Here is a 7,809-nt window from a genome sequence, read left to right as displayed (position 1 = left end):
ACTGTCAGAGCAGACAAATGATGCCCACGGTTACATCGTAGGCAGCCGCTGCTTTGGCCAATGCATTCTTTACGATTCCAATTCGAAAAGGAGAATCAGAGACCGTTTGCATTTGTGGGTTTGACACAGTTCAGTCATAGTTTTGCTTCAGAACTGAATTAACACTCCCATTCTCTGTCATGATGTAGTCTGATCGGGGCCCCCTGGACATCCCGCAAAAATCAAAGCCATCTACTGGGTCAGTGATACCATGGCAATTAGGCAGGACGAACGAGAGGTGGCTTGTATGTGGGAGACCTTGGTAAGACACTCACGCTCCAGAGAGTGAAAGGTAAGTCCTATGAAAATTTAGGGAAGTGACGCTTTGGTGGCATTTTTAGGGGTCCACTGGGAGGGGGCTTCTGGGATATCTACCATATTCTAAAGTAAAACACTGGAACTGCCGCCCCTTACATCAGCTACCACAAAGAAAGCACGGGGCCTGGGTGGCCTCTTTGGGTTGTGGAGATAATACACCCCACACTGCCCTGGCCCGTCTTCCAGGTGACACACAACCGTCAACACTGAGCGGGACCTTAATTAGAAAAGGACTCAGGGAAAGGACTCCGGGGTCATGGCGCAAGCAGCCCTGGAACTTGAGCCTTAGGATCTAGCAGATACTACGTCATTGAGTCACGTGTGGCAGCAGTGGGGGGGAAAAAGGCAGCTGTTGCAAACCCCAGGGGAAGAATTGCGTATCCGGCCCATGGGATTCCGAACCAACTAAATTCTTGCAGATTTGTTTTACAAAATTTACACCCGCCTGGTAGAGTACGGGAGTTTCCATTGCTCTGTTTTTGTCAATGCCTGGTATTGCTAAACTTCTCAATTTTCTCAAGACATGAATATAAACTTGACCATTTTTTATTTAATTTCATACTATACGAATAGGAAAGAAACTTACCTTCCAAGCATCTTTACCTGTTGTGGATGGCAGTTTGTTTATTTATTTATTTATCTATCTATGTATCTTTAAGCGGAGTTTGTTTTCTTTATTTTTTTATGAAATATAATTTATTGTGAAATTGGTTTCCATACAACACCCAGTGTTGATCCCAACAAGTAACGTATAATGAGTTATACCCATCAGCCTGCAGTTTTTAAAAAGAGAGAGACAAAGTAGCTAAAAGCCAAAGTTCCTTCAACTCAAAATAATAATTATTAAAAATCAGGGAAAATAAATATAATGTCAAAGGAAGGAAGCTTGAGAAGTTTTCATAACCTTTGTATTAATTGATCCTTTATAATTATTTGTTTCTTTAGGTGGTTGATTAGTTCTATCTCAGATTCCTCAAAATACATGATAGTATTTCCACTCTTGAGATTAGGCCTTTATATAGTAAAATTGGGGAAAAAAGAAAGGAAGAGAAAGATATATAAGTAAGTAATAAGGGAGGAAATAAATAAATAAAAATTTAGGTAGTTTGAATTTCAGGACTGCTAAGGATTATTTGCCCTGTGCTGCTGTACTTGACTATGTTGATAAGGTATTTTAGTCTAGAGGATACCAGAGCATCTGAGAAAAAAATGAAAATTCCCTTCAAACATTAAATGGAATTCTAGGTGAATGATGATATTCTTTATGTTTCCTCCCAACGCTTGTCTTTATTTTTTAATGCCCACTTTCTATGCTAAGATTCTTTCACTTGCCAGGAATATTTCTTCTCTGAAATATGACTCTAGATGGTCCCCTGGGCTCTGCTGGCCCATGTTATCCATCAGACTTTAAGGAGCCCACAGCTACTGTCAATGTGATGGATAAAGTTAGTTTAGTCTGAAAAAATAGATATTAATCTCTACAGAAGAGATAAATTAATTCCATGTCAAAGTGATTATTATAGCTTGAGATGTATTTATTTTTCTCATTAAAATTAATAGTAGGGTGGGAAAACTGTTTTAATATGGGTTTCTAACTTTTTATACTCTACTGTCTTTTGTCTAGTTTTGGTGATAAATGTGTGGTTCTCAAAAGAAGTCACATTCTTCCCAAGAATCATGAAGATGTTTTCTCTGACATCTACCTTGAACTCAGCTTCCTTAATGGCTGTCATGAACTTTGCTTCATAATTCCTAATTAGGTTTCTCTTTTCATACTTTAAGTTACCATATTTCTCATCAGTTATGTAAAATCATTTTCACCTATTATCAGTAGTTGGAGTCTACAGAAAGGCAGTCTCCAAGAATTTGCAAATGTATTTTAAAAAGAATGGTCTCATCATCTGAAAGTGAATCCACAAAATTAGCATTTAATAGGTCACATGCAAAGGCAACTTTAAAAGAATGCCTACAAGTTCAAGGGATCGAGGGGTACAAGATGGATGTCACACAGGGTGCGCTGATCAAAACTAGGAGTCTAGGGAGTGGGGTGATGAAAAAGGATGGTCAGCACAGGGAAAGGAGGATTGCAGCAGCCCACACTGTAATGCCGTATGAGCATGCTCAGGGAAGGGAAAACGTAAGCAGTAACACCTTCCACACCCAAACCCACTGATTTGACAAGACTGACCTCACTGAGAAAATATCCCCATTTAGGTCTACATACAGGAAGAAAATCAATGCCATGTCAAAGTGAGTATTGCAGCCTGAGATATAGTTATTTTCATTGCTATAATTAATACATTGGGGGTCATGATTTTATATTTCAGCTCTCTAACATGGTTAATAGGAGTTCAGTCTGCCATATGTATCCCTTATTAGTATGCTGATAATTCAGTCTTAGAGTCAGTTGGGTCAGCCCCTGAGCCAATGAAATATTAGTCAATGTAATGTGGCCCCATGGGATAACTTCTAGTGCACAGCTTGCCTTTTCCAAGTGATACTTCCATTTCATGTAACTGTTTTGGAAATTTCTATAGTTGATATGGGTCATTAAAATTATTCCAGTAGAAATGCTCTGTATTAAATTATTTAAAATACCATCAACTTCATAGTATTACAATACATATTCATAGTAATAAGTACCTCTTTACTCTGACATCTATTGGGATGAATAGAATTAAACCCAAGTTAGGAAACACATCAAAATTAAATTACCAGGAAACCTCGATCCCAACCAGTGGACTGCAAAACAAACTTTAATAACCTTCTGGAAGAAGCCTCTTCTCACATTTTATGAGAGTAGAGACCAGAGAGACTTCAAGATGATAAGTAGGGAGAAGAGAGTTCTTATATGTCAAGAAATATCTTCAAGACTGGAATGACACTTCTTACAGTATATGAGCTACATAAAGTTGCATAGAAAATGTAGGTAGAGATTGTGTCATTATCAAAGTATCTGACCATGTCCTGGCTACCTAATCAATTTGAGAAGGAAAATTTAGTAGGGGAGAGATAAGTAATGTGCAACCTAGGGAGTTGTACCTAGGGAGATTTATTTTCTTTCTCTCATCTTGTTCCATAATGGGCTCCTTTTTAGTGATACTTCAATATACAAAGTACAGTAAGTATTAGTAATGAATAAAATACCTTGGCAATGTAGAAAATATGTATATATAAGAGATGTGATCTTTCTATCAGTATCCTGATTAACTGGATAGAATCCATAATCATGTGAACTGGCTCTCTGGGTTTTCCAGCAATATCTCTCACATATTTTTCCTATCCAGGAACTCAAATTGAATTATCCTGTCTTAAATTTTAATTTAAATTAATACTTATTTAAATAAATACTCCAACAGGACAAAGCATGACCTATGCTGCTATACTAGTCAGTGGGGGCTGCTATGGCAAATTTCCACAGACTAAGTGGCTTAAACAGCAAACATTTATTTTGTGCAGTACTGGAGCCTGGGAAGTCCAAGGTCATGGTGCTGAGTGTCCGGTGAGAGCCCTCTTCCTGGATTTCTGTCAGCTATACTTTTGCTGTATCAGAGAGGGTGGGGGGAAGAAAAAGGAGGAAGGGAGGGAGGAAAGGTGGGGGGGGAGAGAGGGAGAGAGAGAGAGAGAGAGAACTCTCATCTTTCACTCCTTATGAGGATACTAATCTCATCCACCCTTATGATCTTATCAGAACCTAATTACCTCCTAAAGGCCCCACATATCTATTTTTTTAATGTTTATAGATTTATTTTGAGAGAAAGAGAGAGAGCAGGGGAGGGGCAGAGAGAGAGGAAGAGAGAGAATTCCAAGCAGGCTCCATGCTGCCAGAGCAGATCCTGACGCACTGAGCTGAACCATGAGATCATGACCTGAGCCAAAATCAAGAGTTGGGTGCTTAACCCATTGAGCCACTCAGGTGCCACAAGGCCCTAAATCTTAATACCATTCCACTGGAGGTTAGGATTTCAATATATGCATCTAGGAGTGGGGAATACAAGTGTGCAGTCCATAATAGCCACTATAGATTAATTTCTGCATAATAACTACACATTTGATACCCTTTGTATTACATCAAAGTATCAATCGTATGATTGTGCTGAACGAAAAATCAGATCTTAATACACACTCAATACTGAGAAAAATCCTGAAGACCTTGCCGATCAATTTTAAATCACTATTCATGTAGTTACATTAAAGGAGTTACAGGAGATTTATGAGACATGAAAAAGCCCAAGGTTTATCAGGATATAGTGAAATCTCAGTAGAGCTAGGCCTCACCAAGACTACAACTGGCAAATGTTCACTTACTGGCCTTTTTGAAAACCCCCAAAGCAGCAGGTCTGAGACTCTAGTGCTCCACAATGATTGTGAAGTTAGGTATGTTCTCTCTTCTTCCTCAATTCCTAGTATCTTCCAGTTTGCTCAATATTCTGTTTGCACTGTCCATAATCACACCAGCAAGACCTCCAGCATGCCCACAGTACCCAAGAAATGCCTGAGCTCACAGGCTCAGCATAATATGTGCAACCCCAAATCATAACCTTGACACATGATCTGTCCACCAGTTGGATTGCTCTTCTACCAAGGTGGGATTTTGCTCTATCACTAGGATCTCTCTTCTGTAACTGCTTTTTAATTTAAGTTGCGGGTTGTTTTGATCCCCACGATATGATTACTACGAGAGCTATCTGGTAACTTGGGGGAGCTGGGAATGGTGCCTTTATGGTCCTGGTTCAGTTAAACTTTCTGTTCCATTTGTAATTGCCACGATTTCAGTTAGTCCTCTGTTCACCAATCCTAGAGCTTTCTACTTAGATTAAGTAAAATTCTAGTAGGCGGTCCTGGAGATCAGTTCTAGAGATAGCAGGATCCACTAGCTAATACCAAAGATTTCTGCCAGTAAGACCATTCCTAGTACTGATCTTGGCCCCGCCATTTTTTCTACTATTCACGCATGTCTTGTCTCTGGTGAGTAGTGCCACCACGGAATCCTATCATCATCATCACTGAAATCAGGCAAGCCAGACACCAGTAATTCCAACCACCAAACCTGGAGCTAGAGAACAGCCACCAGGAGATGCCCCTGCTAGGGAGGGAAGTGTCCTCTGGAACTTCTTGGGGGATATATTTAGGGAGGAGATGAGCAAGCCTTAATCTACTATAGCATTCCCATCTTCCTAAATGTTTGAATACCTTTTTACAAAATGTGTAGTCATTTATTTTGAGAGAGAAAGAGAGAAAGGGGGAGAGGGAGAGAGAGACAGGGAGAGAGAGAATCCCAAGCAGACTCTATGGTGTCAGTGCAGAGCCCGCAGGGCTCAAACTCACAAACTGCGAGATCATGACCTGGACCAAAATCAAGAGTTGGAATTGGAGGCTCAACTGACTGAGCCACACAGGCACCTTCTACTTTTTTTTTTTTTTTAAACATACCAAAGAGGGTCTGGCATTTCATCTTCATTCTTTTGGGTCCAGGTTTTTAGTCAACCGAAGCAAACTGTTAGGGTACCTTCCAACAACCCGTGCCAACGTTTTGAATATAAAATCATGTCTTAATTCACCAACAGCAATATGTTAGACCCAATACGATAGTATGTTTTAATTGCAAATATCTGCAGTTCTTTTTGGGTGCATTACACCCCATCAGAGGCTACATTTCATACTTTAAACTCTGGGACCGCTATTTGCATCTATTTCAAGGACTGGAAACAATGAGACGTGGTGGGGACAGTTCCTAAGGAAGATCATAGGCACCTGAACTTGTGAAATTATGAAATTCTTCTGAGTAGTTCCAAGTAGATCCTTGCAGGTTCTTCCAGTAAGAGGAGACCAGGACCCTGAATGGACATAAGGGGCTGCTTATGGGTAAAGGAAAGTTGGCAAAAAAGAGGAAAAGGTCCGTCCCCAGCTTTATCAAAATCTGCCTGTATGTCCCCATTCCAACTTTTGGAGAACCCTCCCTCACACTTAATAGCCTAACTTCAACAAAGGAGACCAGAGGGTATTGGGCAATCAATTTGTGTAACAATTACTTCACTTTCAGGACTACATCTCCAGTTTTGGTTTTCAGAATTCTATGCCTTGAAGCCACAGAAAATAAGGGGTTACTGTTAGCTAAGTAATAAAATTATTCTGGCCCGTAACTAGAACCTGAGACTGGGAACTTTTTCCCCTAACTTCTTCAAGTAATATAGCAATAACCAACCAACCAACCAACTTCATTATGCTTATTTTCTCTAACATGTTCTACGGCAGCAATTGCTTCCTCTCCCAAAGTTGTGCTTCTTCTATCAGCATGTCATTACAGATGTCTAATTTAAGAAAATTTAAATTAGGTGGTAATTTATGAAACTATTTTGCTGTTGTATATCATGAACCATCAATGTCTCCTTTACCACTGGAAGGAGGGTCATTAATGGTTTTCAACCTCATCAGATCATCAATAACAACAAAATAGTAACAAATGCATATTCAGCAGAATCACTTCAGAGAATCCCTCTCCAGGGTTCTTGTTCTTTTGGAACCACTTCCAGTACCAATTTTGAAATCTCTTTGATATAGGACAAAGAGATTTATAATAAATAGTAGCCCAAGCCCAATGGTGGCATCTGTGGCCAAATCTAGGCAAACTGTTACTTCTGGGGCTGGGTTGGACTTGAAATCTTTATGAAGCAGGGAGAGCAGAGGAACCTGTAACTGGTGGAAATGTAGAAGAATCCATAAAGGTTACTGGAACCGGTCTGTCTCTGACCTACCTCCATGATGCTGGAGATCTGGCACCTTTTACAATAAAGCTGCACATGCACCTTGACCAGGAGTTGAGAAACCCAACCAGAAGATCTGATGGTAGCTGGAGGGGCTGGGTTAGATACTGCCCATGCCAACAGCTGAATGAGCAGGGGAGTGACCGCGCATGCATGCTACATTACCTCAAGTTCGACACTCACCATCTGAACATAAAAATGGCCACTTCTTCTTGTCCACCTTCTAAATCTTGCACACATGTCTCTTGGGGTCATATACAATCTGGAAATTCAAACATTTTTGTATTAAACAACTCTTGAATGAAAGGATAAAGATGTCAGCAATTTAGTTCAAATATTAATAGTAATGGAAATCAGAACAATGAAGATATAAGAATCTAGGGGATACTTTTAAAGCAATAATCAAAGGAAATTGTGTAACACCAAAGAGTTACGGCAGTCAAAAGTAAAAATTAAAAATAATTAAATCAATATAAAAACGAAAAAATAACCGTTAGTTAAGTCATTAACATAAAAACCAGAAAAGAGAAATAAAAAAAGAAAGCACAAGAAAGGAAAACATTAAAGATTGAAAAAGAGTAGAGGACAAAAAAGTTTACATAAAATTAATAAAAAAAAATTCCTGGAAGGTGGAAAAGAAGCATTATAGACAAATCATTAACTAATACTCAAACTTTTAAAGGGGAGA

Source organism: Panthera pardus, unplaced genomic scaffold (genome assembly GCF_024362965.1).
Source record: "Panthera pardus isolate Hobbes unplaced genomic scaffold, ASM2436296v1 HiC_scaffold_8, whole genome shotgun sequence".
NCBI lineage: Eukaryota > Metazoa > Chordata > Mammalia > Carnivora > Felidae > Panthera > Panthera pardus.
This window is presented reverse-complemented; position numbering follows the sequence as displayed.